The sequence below is a fragment of the Symphodus melops genome (genome assembly GCF_947650265.1).
Source record: "Symphodus melops genome assembly, chromosome: 6".
Taxonomy (NCBI): domain Eukaryota; kingdom Metazoa; phylum Chordata; class Actinopteri; order Labriformes; family Labridae; genus Symphodus; species Symphodus melops.
This window is the reverse complement of record NC_136696.1, coordinates 14718658-14736898: the sequence shown is the minus strand read 5'-3', so window position 1 is coordinate 14736898 and position 18241 is coordinate 14718658. Positions and strand designations below refer to the sequence as shown.

Sequence of the window (18241 nt, the reverse complement as noted above, 5' to 3'; positions counted from 1 at the left end):
TAATTGAGGAGTCAGCAGCAAAATGACAAGAGAAAGCACTTCTGCTTCTGAAGTTGAAACAATAGCCCCTTTAATACTACTTCTTCTCTGGATGATGCAAGCTTTTAATTAAAGACCGATTTTGTCCTGTTGCTGCTGGGTTGGGTGATAACTTTACATCTTTAATTTCATCAGAAATGATCAGAAGAAGTCAACACATTGTCTTGTAGTGGGGCACTGGATTTACTATTTGTTTCTGTGTATTGGTGGGGAGCTGAATTATTCTTGTGGTGACGTGAAGAGGAGAGTACACTTGGAAAAGTATACATTTGGAAGTTATGATCAATAAATTACACCTCAGTGACAGTGACAGATATTTATCTGACAGAGAGCTCTTTTTAAGGGAGACCCAAAAGCAGAAACACACTTTTTTAACAACATAAACCCACATGAAAAGAAAAAAATGGTATTGGTCCAAAAAATCTCGTGTCAGCTTGACCCTAATTCAAACTATATTTTAATGAAGGTTTAGTGGTGACTGCAATTGAGAAAACATTTTGATTTGGCCTCATGGTACCAACAAAAAAAACATCTTCCCTTAAATGGCCGTAGAGAAAATAAAGGTAACAATTTAATTCATCAAAATAAATAAAAAAAGCTATGAATTATTCCCCTCTTTTCCCCAGTAGCTTCTTTAAACTGCAATGCAGGGTTGACAAGAATAAATATACATTCAGAGCATGAGGGAAAAAAGAGTGTGAGAGGAATTAAAAGATGAAAAGTGACTGAATAAAAGAGGGAAAACAGGACTGTAAAAAATACCATCAACATCAATATGCAACATTTGCAATTATTGAGTATATGCAGCTGTTTGTTTGGGTCGCTCTCTGACAGTTAATCAAACGGTTCTGCTTGGAGTGCACAGTCACAACAAGCATTAAATGGTTTTGGTTGAAAATGTTTTCAATGAAATGTCTCCTTAGAATTCATTCTTGTCTTCACTAAACTTTAAAGCCTTTGCTATTTAAAGATTAACACAATAAGACTCACACCAACCAAATCTTGTCTCAAACCTTGAACTCTACTCTTTTGCTCACTATGTATTGATCATGAATCCTCTTTCTTTTATCATTGTAATTTAATCAGCGAACAAATTAGATTTTTAGCTCATACCAATGTAGTTTACCTAATTTCAGAATATGTGTGAATAGCCGTATACAGTGAGATCGATTGACAGGCGCTCCACAGCTGAGGGTACACTCATCTTTGGTGTGCCAAGATATCTTGGCAAACAGGTTATAAAACTATAGCTGACCAAAAGTAGCTGGAAGAGTCAGCCATGTTCTTTCAGGCCTGATGGAGAAGGCAGTGAAATACATTAAGCAGTCTGAGCATCTGCTTGTTATGAAACAATACAGGAAGGCTTTAGGTTTACAGAATTGGGAATAACACCTATTGATCAGAGAATCATTTAAACTGTTCAAACGTGTTTTATAAAGCAGCCAAATATATACGCATCTGTTACGGTATGTTTAATTGAGAAAGCATTATGTTCTATTGAATCAATCACAGATGAAGTCACAGATTCAATCATTTTATCAGATCAGGAAATTGAGAAATTTGCTGGCTTTTGTTTTTAAATAGATAGATCCCAGAACCCCCTGCTACCATCTGTATTGCATTACAACATTACAGACTAAAAACTAAAATCTATCAAAGCATCATACATTATTATTCCACAATACAAGTTCTCTCTAGTTTTATCTTTGACAACACTAGACCCTTCATATCAGCCTTTTCATTATTAGACCTGTGTGAATGCTCCTGCTGCATTCAGCGTGCACTATAGCTCACAGCCATGACAGCAGAGAAAGGACCATTTGGTGCTTGGCTGGTGTTGATTTCGGACCCTGTTACTGCGATTCATTTTTTAAAGTATCGATGTGAACTGTGACAACTTTAAATCGATTCTGAACTGCCTCACCAATAATCTTTACTCAACGGCCATTTCATTAGGTAGAGCTGTTCAACTGCACGTTAATGCAACTATCTAATCAGCCAATAACATGTCAGCAACTCAATGCATTTAGGCATGGAGATATGGTCAAGATTATCTGCTAAAGTTCAAACAAGCATCAGAATGGAGAAGATAGGTGATTTAACCCTTGTGCAATGTTCATATCGTTGTTACTCAGCCAGTGTTTGTGGGTCTGATGGACCCGTTGCATTTTGTGGCTTTTAATGCGAGGTAAAAAAGAATTGTCGCATGTGATGTTGTGTCCACTGAGTCCCTGAGACATGTCGAGGACAACTCTCATTCCATGGTTTTTCTCGGGCGCTCCTCTATCAGGTTTCCCTGTGTAGACTTGTAAGTTCCAAGCATATGAGGAAGTGGCATCACAGGCAGCCCAGATCTTTTTACCACACTTTGCAGGTTTGCAGGTCTGCTTCTTTTGTGTTTCTGCACCTGCGGTTCCCACACAAGGTTGCAACATTGTTTGTCAACACTGTCTGCTCTCATTTTCTCGCACATTTGACCCTCTGATGTTCTGTGTACCCACACTTCTATTATCCCCGGGTCCAGTGGACCCGGACATCTTATATGTAATAGAAATGTGTAGGGGGGGTGGATGGTGTGTGGTCATTAAATATGTATTTTGATATATGTTCTTCACAGAAAATGAGCCAAAGTCAGTGTGTCTCAGTTTGACAAATTAATTAATTGTATCATTTTTCTTTTAATAAAAAATGAAAACGGGTCCCACAGACCCGAACACCACACAAGGGTTAAATGACGTAGCATTGCTATTGGTGCCAGACAGACTGGTCTGAGTATTTTTAGCAACTGCATCTTTTAGGATTTTCATGCACAACCATCTCAAGGGTTTACAAAGAACAGTCCAAAAAAAAAGGGAAAACATCCAGTGAGCAACAGTTCTATGGGTGGAAACGCTTTGTTGATGCCAGCGGTCAGATGACAATGGCCAGCCTGGTTGGAGTTGATAGAAAGCCAATAGTAACTCAAATGGCCACTCGTTACAACCGAGGCATGCAGACAAGCATTTCTGAATGCACAACACGCAAACATTTCAAGCAGTTGGGCTACAGCAGCAGAGGACCACACAGGGTGCCACTCCTGTCAGCTAGGAACAGGAAACTGAGGCTACAAGTCCCACAGGCCCACCAAAATTGGACAATAGAAGATTGTAAAAGCTTTGTCTGGTCTGATGAGTCTTGATTGGTGTAAACGACATTGGATCTATCCTGCCTTGTATCAATGGTTGAATTGTGTGGGGGATATGTTCTTGGCACACTTTGGGCCCTGTGCACCAATTGAGCATCGTTTAAACACCACAGCCTTCCTGAGTATTGTTGCTGACCATGTCCATCCCTTTATGACCACAGTGTATCTATCTTCTGATGGCTACTTCCAACAGGATAAAGGCCCATGTCACAAAGCTCATATCAGCTCTACATTCACCAGATCTCAATCCAATAGAGCACCTTTGAGATGTGCTGGAACAGGAGATAAGTCTCATGGATGTGCAGCCAACAAATCTGCAGCAATTTTGTGATGCTTTCATGTCAATATTGACCAACATATCCAAGGAATGTTTCTAGCATCTTGTTGAATCCATTCCATGAAGAATTAAGATAGTTCTGAAGGGCCCATGGTGTATTTTGTGTAATTGAGAGAGAGAGAAGGATAAGACCATACTGCTCAAATCCTCAACATCAAGTAGTTTTTGGACTGATGTAAAACATTTTAAAGACCTGGATTTCTACACATGATTCACAAACTATTGAGAAACTGCTGCAGAAGATTCCATTACACAGTTAAAAAGTATGTAATGGTCAGGAAAACTTAAATGCATTAAAAAACTGCTTGGTATAAACAGTCAATAAGATTTGTATCTGTTTGCCTTAAAGTTTGTGTAAGTTAACACTCTCTGCCTACATTGTTTGCAATGTAAGAAAGTTGACAGATCAGGTAGGCGGTAAGAGAAGTGTCAGGGACTGAGGAAGCATCTGTTTCTCTCACTTTTCAGCTTAATACTGTGAGTTGTCATGTAAACACAGCAAAACAGCCATTGAAGCAAATCAAGACATAATGGACAATATTCACAGCGGATTTGTTTCATTTTATTAAATCTTAGATGTACATAACATAGAGGATGGATCCATTCATTTAAGAGAGATGAAACTGGTTCAGCTAAACGCATGGAAGCTTCTTAACTTTTATTAATACCACCATTACATTTATGTTCAAGAGTCAAAATATCTATGCATATTCATAAGACAGTAAACAGTGAATAGCTTATGTGTAAAATACTTAACATGCTTGGTGACAGAAGCAGAGGCAGTGGTCGGATGCCTGAAAACACTGTAAGTGCATGTGTATAAATTTGCATGTGTATCTCATTGCATAAATCCCCACTCGACTGGCAAGGGAGTGATATCCTTTAATGGAATAATCAAACAGGGGTAATGGCATTCTATCACTACCAAGCCCCGATCTTGAGTCTGTGTTTACAGAGCATAACAACGCCACAACCAGCCCAAAACAAAAAGTAAAAATGACAAAACTGGACTATCATGTCAATGTTGAGGTGCAACAAGATTTAGTCTTTTTTTTCATTCATTTCTCAGTTTCTTTCGAGCATGGACACAAATATGTTTACACTTGTTTATAATCTTAAATTAGATACAGTATTTAAGGTTTGGTTGAGACAACATTACATTTGACAACACGATCTTGGATTTATAGAAACTGGAAAGAAATGAATGTATATTTTTCCTTTTTTTGTAAATGATAGACTAAATGGTTGGTTAATGAAGAATATACAATGTAGAGGATCCCTGGTGAAGATAGTCTTTTTCCATATCTAGATTCTCCACAATTGATCATATATCCATCAATTAATTAGTTTGCTATGGTTAGATGCAACAATTTAGAATTGTAGCATTTTTAATCTAGAAACTTGTGACGAGAAAAAAAACTTGAACTCAACACAGTTGGTGAAAGAATCACAGCAATTCAGCATGTGTGCTGTGACACTAAATTGATCTTGCAAGAGAATAAAAACTATAAAGCTAAGGAGAGCTGGAGGGGCCTTGTCCCTTCAGATAAGAGTATATTAGAGCAGAAGAACAAGATACAGCAGCAGGCACATGTTTCAGAGGAGAGGGGGCCAAGTGAGGTGTTTTACTACACTGTAGAGACATGGCTGGTCGTGACACTTGAGCTGGAATTTCTCTTCAGAAATGCTGAATCCTTTTCTCCTGCCAACTTCCATGAGTTGGTTGTGTCATGTTTAAGTTATTACTCATAAGGTTATAATCAGACAACCCCAAATGTACCAGACTTTTCTTCAGTCTCCCCTTTATCCTTACACTATTTCATCAAAGGCCTGATGGTCTGCTTAAATTAGGGACATAATTGAAGGGTCATTGACAATAGAGTAGAGGCTTAAGAGAGGTAATGACTGTAGGATACTCAAAGTATGTTGGGGCAATGAACAGACTTCATAACTATGATTGTTTTGTTTCTACCCTAAAGCCATCACTGTACTTAACACTGTTCTAAAGTCTCATTACACAACTTCAGTGTTTTTGGTTGATTTAAACTATATCTTTATTATCTAAAGAAGTGTGATACTGTTAAAGACTGCTGTCACTATTACAACAACACTGTTCTTATCTGCTACCTTAAGTAATGTTGTACTGTGAATCCAAGTTGTTTTGTGTGGGTGTGAGGGGGTAGATGTGTGTGCGTGTGTGTATGCATGTATGTATAGGATTTACAATCTTACATTTTCAAATTTGAGATGTATTGTACATTTAAATTGTATTCTATTCCAGGATTACAAACAAACAGCTCCCCTATAGGCTGTGCAACATGCCTGTTGTAAAAAAAAAAGCTGAACTATTTGATCTGTTTAACTCTGTTCCTTTTCTATGTAATTGTTATCTGTAAAGCACTTTGTAAACAGTGGTTTTTAAAGGTGCTATATAAATAAAGTTATTATTATTATTGTTATTGTTATTATTATTGTTATTATTATTATTACTATTATTATTATTATCATTATTATTGTTGTTATCATTATTATCATTATTATTATTATATCCACCTGTTCAATGTTATGACAATGCACATTGGTAAGGGTAACTTACAACCAATTTTAAAAAATTTGGAAAAATATAGCGATAACATATATGATTAACAAGCTCCATAATCAAATCCCGTTTTTTTGTTGTTGTTGTTTTGTTTTTTTTGGGGGGGGGGGGTTGAATATCCCGTTTTCAAAATGTAAACATCATATCCTGTCATATCCCGGTTTTGAGAAATCCGATTTTGCTACCTGGAGAACTCCAAAAGAAAACAGGATACTGTGGCATGTATACGCCTTACTCCGGCTTCTGACAGCAGCCTACACTTGCGCAGGCGCAGACTCAGCCAAGTGACGCACACGCGTCACTTGCTGTTTTTTACTTTTTTGGATGGACTAAGTTTGTTTTATATGAGCAAAGAGCCTGGATGTCTTCCTTCTTTTTCTGTGGACTAAAAAGACAATTTAAACAGAACTTTCATCGATCATATTACGTTTCTTTGGGACTTTTACTTTACTTTGGATTCATAAAGGGATAAATGAAAGGGATAGTTTTGTTACAATTCAATTTTTGTGTATAAGCCACAGTGTTTTCATGTCTTATATATTTCTAAATGCGAAATCCGTCTTCTTAATTGTAAAAAAGAAACATCATGTGCGCTTGCGCAAATAAGATGCACTACTCAGAAGCCAGGATACTATTATTGATCATGTATACAGGGATATAAATAACAAAGTTTCTCTGTGAGCATGTAAACGTCATATCCCGAATATGATCAAAACCGGGATACGGCTCATAATCGGGATACTCAAGTCCATGTAAACGCACTCACTGTTGACCATCAGTACACTAGTAATTATGACCACATAGATTTTACATACATAGAGTTTACAGGGTGAGGGGTTGAGTGGGAAAACTATAGAAGCCTGTGTGAACAAAATCGAAACTTTTGTTTACACAGGTCAACTCAGTTGAAACAAACCAAAACACACATTACATCATTTCACATCTGAATTCAAAACATGGCCCAAAAGGGCCGGACTAATTAACACGCATTGTCTGTGTGCAGTTGTTGGTGATTATGCAAGCAAGGCTGATGCATGCAGCATGAAGGAAGGACATGACTATCGTATCTCTGAAGGCACAGATGGCATCCAGTCACAATAGAAAGAGACAGGACATTGTTGTTGCCTTTTAGCGAATAGTGATACATCGACATGGGAGGGAAAGGAGAGAGAAGCATCGTGGTAAAGTGAAGTCAAAGAAGAAGAGAGAGGTGCTGAGATGATTGAGTGTAATGACTCTCACACAGCCCTTTTTCCATCTCCCAAGACCTCTGGCTGTCGCTGCCCAGATGACATATGCACTAATTAAGACTGCAGAGCCTCCTACTGGATGTGGGAATAGCTAAGAGGCCTAACCAATGCCCCAAAGGCACAATACAGATCACTAGCTAACGTGTTTGTTTTCTTGCTGCTAAGACCGTTCAACGGATGACGAAACAAGAGTAAAAATAACTTGTACTTCTGTAAGGCATGCCTGTAATGTGCTGTAATGCACTTGTGATTTTTCAATGTAAAATGAACTATGGATAACTACAGATAGCTATGGATGGTCTGCTTGTGAGTGACAGACAAACAAAATGAACTGCCTTAGTCTTCTCTTTACTTTTTTGGATCAGTTTCGCCAGAGGCCAGGACAGTAAGAGATGCATTTGTTTCTCTTTCTTAATCTGAGAATCCAGCAGAGGAAGACTCAGCAACAGAGGTAAGAACTAATACCGTTTCATCCTTTACTCTTTCATATTTTATAGCAGAGTCAAAGCACCAATTAAAAATAGAGGAGCAGCAAAAGGTACTGCATGTTAGTCCCTGACGTGAGAATGCCTTGCTCTATCTCTTCATACGGCCTACATACCGAGTCTGTTTATTTCTCTGTTTCTTTCTTCAATGTCAAACTTGTACTAAAAATAGACTTGTAACTTTAATTGTTATTGTGTTCAAGCAAAATGCAATGTATCCACAACCTTAGCCAGTTTCTAACTACACTACATGTTCAGTGGCGAGGTGATGGAATGGTCAATCTGCTCATTCTTGATCGAAGATAAAAACCAGATCAGCCTCAAGATAAACTCATTAACATTCACAAACATTAGGGAATTAACAAATGAAGATCATACCTTTACTGACCCTGAGTTTATGCTAATGAACAAAACAAGCTGGAAATGACTGTCTCATAACTTCCTTACAAAAAGAAGAAAACAAGACTTCAACTAGTCCCAGTTTGGTGCGGTGCAACTCAAAGCACGCTGCTCTAAAGACATGTGCATTAGACGTTCACTGGTGTGTCACTTGACTGAAGTTAGCCAATAATCTACATAAGTCTTTTTCCACTCTGTTTAGCCTTGTTAGCTTTATGCTAAAGAGCTGAGCAATGAACCCCTGCCAAATCTTTTAATCTAAGCATTTCAGGAAGTGCTGAAAATGCTGTTTGGCAGCCAGCCTGTATTATGTATTCCTTATTTCTGTCTTTTAATTATAGAGCTTTCTTTTCTTTTTTTTTTTTTTCTTTTTTTTTTGGGGGGGGGGGGGGGGGTGGCTGGAAGTAAAACTGTGTTTGCAACAAGATGTAAACTCAAACTGATTCAGCAACGATGACTTTCGAATACATTCAAATCAATGTATTCAGTCAACTTCTGATGAACTTTCCCAGTAAGCATCCATTTAGCAGTCAAAGTAAAAAAAATTTAAAATAAAGTAAAATATTTTGAAGACACTGTTAGTACAAACAAATCACAGCCATTGCTTTGCCATCCTTACATCTCTTAGCTCTGTACTCTGCAGAGTTGGATGAATGGAGATGAGAGGTGGTCGTGAACAGCTGGGTTTGTGAATGGAAAATGACGTCAAAACAGCTGGGCCGCTACAAGGTCACGTTGTTTTGGACAAACTAATACAATCAAGGTTTGTCTCCTTTCGTGACCATTACAGTCAGCCTCAACACAAATCTGAATATGACGATCCGTCCACACTCGTCATACGATTCACTAAATTCATAATACAATTTAAGATGATAATGTAGACAAATTGTGACTGAAAAGGATTCCTTTAGGGGCTGCAAACCCGCTTGTCAGTGTGGTTTGGCCTTTTTTTTTCTCTCAACAACAGGAGGTGATTGGAGCTTCTCGCTGCGGTGACAATTAAATGCTGCATCATGTTGGTTTGGCTGTTTGTGTACTTCCTTGTCTTCTTGCAATATTTCCACACAGATTTTGTCTCGTCTGTTATCTTCTCACCTCTTTTGTTTCCTATCTTGGGAAAGCCAAAATGCTTACACACCTCTGATTTAAAAGACAGTGGTGTGTCCTAAATTTTAAAATCTTGCCCTGCAGCTGCCAACCACCTCTGCTCTACATTATTCCGAGTACCGATGTAAACCTCGACACTATTGAATCAATTTATCACGATCTTGTGATGAATCTTTACATCCCTATTCCACACTGTGTAATTATTCACTACAGCTCTACTCACTCTTTACAGTGAACACAATCTCTTTGATGTGGGCTATTATCAATCAAACACCATGAACTAGTCTCTCTCTTTAATATTGAGCTTTACCAGAATCAGGAAACTATGAGTAGATCTATAGCAAATTTGTAGTCAATCTACCAATCCCTTAGAATAAAGTGAAGATAACACCCAAGGGTTTACATCTGAACTATTAACAGCGTACACCCCTGAGACAAGGAGGGAAAAACGGCATTGATTCAATTAACTCGGATTAATGGGTTACCATCAAGATTCAGACAAAAGGCAACGCGTGAACACACTCAACACTTCACACTGAAAATGCTGAGGCAGGGACTTCCTCTAATTATGAACAATGGTGTGTGAGTCATGCTGATCATTTGATACGAATAGTTGAGCTTAATTTGTGTTGAAGGGTCATGTTGTCAAGTAAAACACATAGGATAGCTACATTGGGTGTGGGTAATCTACTTGGAGCAAAGCAGCAGTACAACATGATAATGCACAGCGACCAAATGAAGCACCCGTGGTCCGAAACTGGTTGGATAGATAAGATACTAACATCAATCTAGGTCCTAAAAGAGTATGCACACTCACAAAAGGAGCTGGTGTTGGTTTGAATGGTTGACGCTTTTTAATGCCTTTCTCAGCATCAATTTATTTTAGCAAATTTATCTCTTTTAACCTTTCTAATGAAGATTTCAATATATTGTTTTTCAAAAGAGGAAAATGAATGAAATAAGAACTACTGTTACATTTAATTAGTGCATTTTAACAATCAAATTAGTTAAACCATATTTTAATTGTACTCTAAAACCTTTAAAGAGGCTAATTACACTCATACAATATTTAATGTCAACAAAATAGGTGAAGTGCTCCTCTATGGTTTCACCAAACTGTCATGCTACTATGTTACTCTTAATGATACAGAAGCTTAGCGATTAGCATTCTCGCTTCCAGCAAACAGTTGCACACATTACTAATACTGTAGATTAGCCATTAGCAACTCGCGCAAGCATATCGTGTTAGCATCTGTGCTACCATTAGCAATCTTATTTTAAACACATAAACAATAAAGTGCACCAAAGTACAGTGGTAGCTGAGGAACACCACCTCGTAAATCTGTGGGTTTTTTTCATTACCTCCCTTATGCATGAGTATCTTAACTTAAATAGCTTATATTGTCCGTTCTCTCACCATAGAGGCTAGCAAAACTTTAGGCTAAAATGCAACACAGGCGATTCATGAAGACAATAATAAATCAACTAAAGTTATCTTTCTCAGGTTTACAACTTGTTTCTGCTCAGAGGGAAATCATTAACATCAAAACGTTGTTTTGACTGGATTAATCAAGGTTTTACAACTATTTTATGGCAATTTATACCGGAAAAGGTCCATCTGCTCGTGGCTGTGAACCTCACATCTGCAGGGGGATTGACAGGTCACGATGATGCGGACTGCTGCTCAGCTGCAAGCACTCTCTGCTGGAGAAAATAGGCAATTGGACCTGTATCTAAACAACATATGGGCTTAGTAGCCCTACATTTCATGGGTTACACAAACAATAAAGAATAAAACTACACATAAAGTAATGGTTATATGGACTGTTTGTTTGCTGCTGACATAAATGTCATGACTGACATGTGACTAAGAATGTTATAAGAGGCCTTCAGGTCTTCACAATTAAATGTGTTTTTCTGATGAATCATCAATGTCAGAGCCATGACACAGGGTGGAATCTTCAGTATGTTCTTCATGAACATTATTTCAGCATCATTCAAATGAAACAGAAAAACAGAGAGAGAGAGGGGGAGAGAGAGAGAGAGAGAGAGAGAGAGAGAGAATACTAATTCAAAAGAGGTTTGACATGTATGTTTGTATTAGTCCACTAAAAAAGGGTGTTCTTGGATCCATAGACAAGGCAGGGTATAGATCATACATGTGTAGTTCTAACAGTTTCAAATAAAGCAGCTTTAAATGCTGATACTCAAGGAACCTTGTGTTTCATCTGCAGAGAACCCTGGACCAGAATCTTTAAAAAGCTAGCAGGCTGTAACTGCTGGTCAGGGGCCAGTTGCAGCATTGGGCCTCAATTGGACTGCAAACTCCTCCTCAACAAAGGTTCTTTCCCCAGTCCAGCAGCACAAGACAGAAGGTCGACAATCCCTACTGAAAACTGTTAACAAAAGTCTTTTTTATTTGTGCCTCAAAAGAGTTGGAGAACTTCAGCACAACCATAAGTAGGCCTAATCATAATGCATGCAGCATGACGCACACACAATAAACGTACAGTACGCAGAACCAGTTTTTGCCTCCATGATACAGTTTTCCTCCAGCAGTCTTCTGTAAAACTATCTTTGTGTCAAACACTGTCTGCCTCAGCCGCTCGTACACACACAGCATTTTAAAAGTACCTTTCTTTTTTCTGCAACAACTCATGTAGGACCACAGCAGCACGACACAGAGGACTACCCTGCATTTTAACAGCCACCTCAAACAATCGCAGCACGATGTCTGCAGTCAGCATCACGATGTGAAATTACATACAGTAGAACATGAGCATTGTTTGGACACTGACAGCACTGACCGTTTTGTCTTTCTAACACAGGTTTTTCCTTCGACTCAGCCTCCCTTCTTTCACATCAGCTTCTGTTTCCTTAAATTTGCATATCATCAGCTAGTTACTCTCAGGGTGTGCCAAGGAACAGTGCACCCTTGCCAGTTGCCAAGGAAACTTGCTAAAAGACTTCAAACTGCCCAATAGGGCCTCATGGTAAAAAAAGTTTTTTCCAACTGTGTATGACATGCTCCTCACTAAACATATCCACAGTGTGTAGCAATGCTGCAGTTCCTTTCATTGATTCCACTTTCAACGGGAAATTTATTACTGGTTCAATCTCCATGTCCAATGAAAACATTATAAAGCTATTACCCAAAACAAATTAGACACATGATAAACAACTGGGGTTTTTTTCAGTGTAAATAAACTGGTTTCCAAATAACTGTTTAAAAAAAAAACCATGACCTGTCCCTTTTTTAAATAGTGAAGATGTCCATGGATTGAGAATATCAGGTGTTGTCACAGAGCACAAAAAGCTCAACTGGAATCACCTGTCAACATAGCCAAGAGTTACCTAGCAGGGCTGGAGAATGACAGGATCAGTACGAGTTGAAGACCCTTTTGTGGCATAGCTGAATTGTTTTCTCAAGTGTGACTGCTGGAAGCATGTCTGAACCCGTGTCACCATACTGACACATCTCCTGCCAATGTCCCTTGTGTGCTTTTCATCCAATGCTGCCATTTTTCCCTCTCTGTCCACCTGCCTCTCTCATGTCAGGCACGTCTCTGTGGGAGTGATGTGTTGCATTTGAACCCTGGTTACCCATCCGTCAGATGTTATCTTGGTTTCCTTACAATATAACTATGTTAAAGTGCTTCAAATTTTCATTCATGTTCAAAATATTTCCACTCACAATATTTCTTTTGAATGTGTGATGCAACTATTGAAAAGCTGTAATAGTGCACTGTGATGTGTCTAATGTTTTTTCTTAATATTTTCTTTTTGTTATTCTTTACCATTTAACCCTGTTGGGAACAATAACAGGCAGATTTCACTGTTTTTGCTGGGCGAGCAAGATTATGCAACATTTTTCATACTTATGCTATTAACCATTATTGTTTTTTATAGAGACTGTCATGGTATAATACATGTATTTAATGTAATCAGAACCTCTAGGATTTTGGGAACTTTTTCTCTCATTATTGCAGCACAAAATTCCTGCTTATGCCAATTTCTATTAAAGTTTGCAGGATGTGATGTTTAGAGGCGTTTTTCCTAAACACTCTGCAAATATGGTTAAATGGACTTGAGCAACAAAGAACAAAGCTCTATTCTAGCCTTCTGACTACTTTTCACCACAGGTCACAATTACCCTTTCAAACACTGATGAAGCTGCTACGTGAAGTGGCGGTCAGTATTAAATAAACCTATTACACATTCACACGCTGCTGAGAGCGCAAAGCTGCACTGCAGACAGCGCCTGGTGCTGAATTGAAGCACTGACACAGCAGCAACAATTATCACCGGAATCACCTCCTCTTAAGTCCATCCATCCATCCATCCATTTTTAACCGCTTATCCGGGGCCGGGTCGCGAGTCCTCTTAAGTCTTTTACAAAAAAGTGCAAGACAAGAAAAACAAATAAAAATACCTGGGTAGTATGATTTGGCATACATGATACATAAAGTGAGGAGAGAGAGAGAGAGAGCATGCTGATACACTGCACAGACCTCACTGAGCTCTAGCCTGTCCAGGTTCAAACTAAACAAACTGTTGTGGTGATAACTGTTGCTGCTGTGACAGTGCAGTATTTCAGCACCAGGCGCTGTGCAGTGTCTGCTGTGCTGCTGGCATGCACAATGTTCCGTGGAGTGAATGTCTGCCACTGATTGCCACGGCATTGGTGTTAAGCATATAATAAAACAAGTAAAAATCAAAATAACCTTGGGGTGAGAGATCAAGTCAAATATGTTTTTTTGTTTCACAGGGATGTTTTTGGCACAGATTTCACAAATTACAAGTTACATTTGTTTTTGGTTTTTTGGAAGGTAGTGCAGTTGCCGCTGATTATTCCTGAAATGAAGTTTGGTGAGGCAGGTTCACGTGCAGTTAAGGCTATTGCCTCCGTTCATCGAGGTTCACTCGTTTATAATGCGAAGTTGGGGGGTTAGGGAAAGTGTTTAAGAGTTGTCATTGTTATTTTAATTAGAAAGTCTCAAACATAAAACATATTGTAGTTTGAGGTCACATAATCACGTGTTAAAAAAAACATCATGACAGTAAAACTCTCCCTTCCCTGGAGGAGAAAATGTGATGATATTTGCAAAAATTAAGGTGGTTTGACAAACACAAGTAAACACAAGTTTACACACATTACAGGGGGATTGAACAAAAGTGTGAATGTTGAAATGATGAAAGCTTGTTTCCATACAAATAAACCCACAATTCCTAATAATAAAAACTAATAAAATACTGATACTACATGTACAATTGTTTAGGCATGTTTTTTGCATGCCAAAACATAACCTATATTGGGAAGATGTTAAAAAATAGACAACAGGTTGCAATAAAAACAATTTTCAAATGCTGCTTGCAAGTTTGTGTCAATGGCAAGGACAAGTACTACAAACACATATCATTGAGAAGCACGAGTTACTAACGTGTTATGTCAATAGCGTTACAAAGCTTAAACAGAAAGTCTCTAAAACGGCCACAACTGAAACCTTTACGAGACATTTTAATGCAGGGATGTTGTATTTGTGTTGCATTTGTGGTGTGAAAAAATGTACTCCTGTAAAAATTGAGATTTGAATCATCTGACATTTTATATTGATTCATAGCTTCCAAAAATCTTCTCTTTATTTTTGGCTCATCAGTCACTCCCTGCTAAGTGCTATGGCTAGCTCTTGAACTCAGTAGAATGCCAAATAATTAAAAAATAAACTTTAAATCGTTTTCAAACGAAAATAGATTCTGAATCAAAATGTGACCCCAAGAATCGAAATCAAATTAAATCGTAAAACAACAGAAGATTACCGGCCCTTATTAGCATGCTTCTTTTTTGGATTGATACACCAGCAAACAAGACACATACACACATACTACACACAGGGCTGATTGCTCAGCCTTTAGCACACGCCAGCCACAGGAGCCACTCGACGACCCAATCTCATCCATGATTACTGACTGGCACACACACACATTCTGCATACAGATAGAGGGGGAAAGTGGACTCCACTCAAATTTTGGGGGAGTTACTAAGTATAATCAATATACTGCTGCAACACATTACCTTTAAGGGGGACTCCAGTTATGAATAAAACTCATAAGGAAGCAAAAAACCCTGAAAGCATCCATTTGTGAAGTCTGCGCTACATAAATGTCTATGACGTATTTGTTGCTTAAAGTCAAGGACAAGTCATCTTTCTCCAGTGTTCTTTCTCTCATTTGCCCCCACCAGACAGGGTTTTTATGCATGCATAAACAGGCAAAGACACACAGGTGCATACACAAGCAATACGCATTAAAGTCCTCTTCTCCATCGCTACTGGCAAGCAAGAATGCATATGCAAACAAGATCTAAATTTCATGTCAATCCCCTGAGAGATATGAACACTCATAAAGACACACATAAAGCGTCATACATGCACATGTAGATGAACACAAAGATGTGCAGAAAAGTTAAGTCTTCACTGTTTCTCTTGGTAATAGTCAACTTTTCCACAACTTACAAAGATCATAAACACACTTTAGAAACGTTTTTTTTTTTTTCTGGGGAAAAAAGTTTAAATCTGTGTGAATAAAAATCTGAAAATGTATCTGTAGCATCTTCCCTGAAAGTCCCAGTGTGGCTTATCAAGCTTTCCCATAACGCGTGACTAATTACAACCTCTGAATGCACAATGTGCATCCATGTGACCAAATCAAGTTAGGATGGAGAATCAGATAGCTCTAGTGGGAATGAAAATGTTATGTACATCAAATCTGAAAAAAAAATCAAAAACAACATGCAAACTCCAGAGGGGCAAAAAAAAAGTCTGCACATTAACATGTTTAGGATCTTAAATGTGGTTTACTATGATTCTAAAACCAATTGACAACTAAACCAAGAACAATTGAGTTGTCAAGTGCAATTTGACAGCATGAGTGAAACTTTGAGCTGCTGTGTACACAAACAAATTTCAACCCGATTATAATAGAAGAGACTGATCTCCCTACTGTCCCTACTGTCAAGGGGAATCCAGCAGAGCACTATTGTAGTGCAGCTCGTTGGAAGAGTGTAAATTGCCAGAGGATCTCCTTTTACCATTGGCAGCCAGGCAGAGAGTGCAGTGTTACTGTATAGACTGCCAGGATTGTGTTCAAAGACTCTTTGAGAGCTTTTGCTACTGTACACAGAATTTCAGTTCAACTACATAGTCAGACAGCTTGTCTCATAAAATATTACTGAATTGGAGGATTTAATCTGTTAGTTTAGGCCCCGACAACTACCCAGTTCTTAGAAAAGACAGGGTAACACGCAGAGATAATATTACAGGAGTCAGTGGTTTCCTTCGCAAACACAATGAATATCAATCCCAGTCTGTGACAAAAGTTCAGTTTGAGCAAGCTAGTATATTTCTCTTCATCTATTCCCATGTTTCTCTAGACTCAGAGAGAAATGGAAGGAGGAAAACAGCTACTTAAAAATAACAGAAAGATCAGGTAGAGGGAAAGATTAAAAATGACAAAGGATATAATAGGGTAAACACAAACGTGAGGCAGATCAATAAACCAATCCCAGCATGGAAAAATTGACCTCCTAATGAACACAAGTTGTAGTTAAACAACATTTATTCTCCTGTTACATCCCAATCAAAATCTTTTTGAACCCAGTTTTACAAAAACAGATAATAACTCTGAGGGTCTAAGGACGAGCATCTTATACCAATGGACGTGATTAAAGAAATAAGATCAGATTTCAGTAGAGCTATTTAGAATGCGAGGTAAAGGGACGAAATGTTAACGAACCTGTGACGTCTCACCTTCAATATGAGTGTCACAGAAGCTTAATGGAGGGATAGAGTGGTCCCAACTCTGTGCCACCACTGGGGGTAGTAAAAGAGGGCTTACAGAAGTGAGAAGGGATCGCTGGAGCCAGGCAAAAGCGCTGCGTGTGTTTACGTCAAAGTGTATGTGGAGCTTCCACTGACTATTTACATGTCATGCTTCCATATGGTTAATTCACAAAGTGGGACACCAATATAACAACATAATGGACTTAATGTGGAAGACAAAGACAGCTTTGTTATGGCACTGAAAAAGGCTTCTTCTTTAAATAAATGATCACAGTTTAGAATTACTTTTTTTTTTTTTAAAGCTCTTTCTTTATGATGGAAATGTTGCTTCACTTCTTTCTGTCCTTTTTCTTCCAGCCTCTGCTTTATCTCTCTCTAGACAGGACCTGATGGACATATGGACAGGGAGCTTGGGAGGGGGGTAACACTGGGTCAATCCCTCTCAAACGCTCTCCCTCGGTGGTTGTTGTGGGCAAATGGAGGTAGGAGATTGCGAGCCGCATCTTGCTGCCACTGTGAATGAAGCTAAGAATAGCCAAATGGGGATGTGGGAGACTTTCCAGATGCCCCCCAATCACTGATACAACATTGCATGTCACTTTGTGTGAGTGTGTGCGTGTGAGTGTGTGTGGATGTGAGCAGATTCAGAGGAACTGTCAAACCACTGTGGCGTGCAAGACTTGAGTCAGATGCCGAGAGAAAGACATGATGTGTGGATTAAAGCCAAAGGACAAGAAGGCAGAAGTGGAAGAAAGAAAAGAGGGAAAGACAAAAAGAAAGCATGACGCAATCATTCAAAGCGACAAATAATGAGAGATGAAATGTAGGAAGAGAGGCAAATACCACATAACAATATACTTAAGCTGCCAACGACTACAATATTATGCAACTTTACGATTATGATTTCACTCTGCTTTGCTACTGTACACCAAGACAAATTCTTTGTATGTGTAAATGTACTTGGCAATAAAGCCTGATTCTGAAAGAAAAGGGTATAAACTAA

The 18241-nt window shown here is 38.5% G+C and overlaps 1 protein-coding gene across 2 annotated transcripts in view; it reads right to left on the bottom strand.

Annotated features, from left to right (window-relative positions):
- Positions 1–18241, bottom strand: part of shank3a (SH3 and multiple ankyrin repeat domains 3a) — a 151833-nt gene that overhangs the window by 111745 nt on the left and 21847 nt on the right. The window contains exon 1 of one of the 2 annotated variants that reach the window (XM_079345522.1): positions 6395–6444. The exons of the other annotated variant lie outside the window; for it this stretch is intronic. The gene's annotated coding sequence lies outside the window, so the exon portion shown is untranslated. Of the gene's footprint in view, positions 1–6394; positions 6445–18241 lie in introns of those variants that run through there. 2 annotated transcript variants of the gene reach the window in all.